Here is a 285-nt window from a genome sequence, read left to right as displayed (position 1 = left end):
AGGGCCACCGCACAAGCTTTTCCGTAATGCATTACGTTACGTTAAGTACTGATTCTAAACCTAAACTCGTACGTAATTTTAAACTTCAGTCAACGCACAGAGAAAATCGTAACGTAACAAAAGAATAATACGTTACGATTTTGTTTGTGCGTTGACTGAAGTTTAAGATTACGTATGAATTTAGGTTTACAGTCAGTACTTAACGTAACGTTACGTGTTATGGAAAAGCTTGTGCGATGGCCCTTAAGACTATCACACACAAATTGGCATAGCTGCATATGCATA

This window comes from Formica exsecta, unplaced genomic scaffold, assembly GCF_003651465.1.
Source record: "Formica exsecta isolate Colony F162 unplaced genomic scaffold, ASM365146v1 scaffold214, whole genome shotgun sequence".
Taxonomy (NCBI): Eukaryota; Metazoa; Arthropoda; class Insecta; order Hymenoptera; family Formicidae; genus Formica; species Formica exsecta.
Note: the sequence above shows the minus strand (reverse complement) of the source record.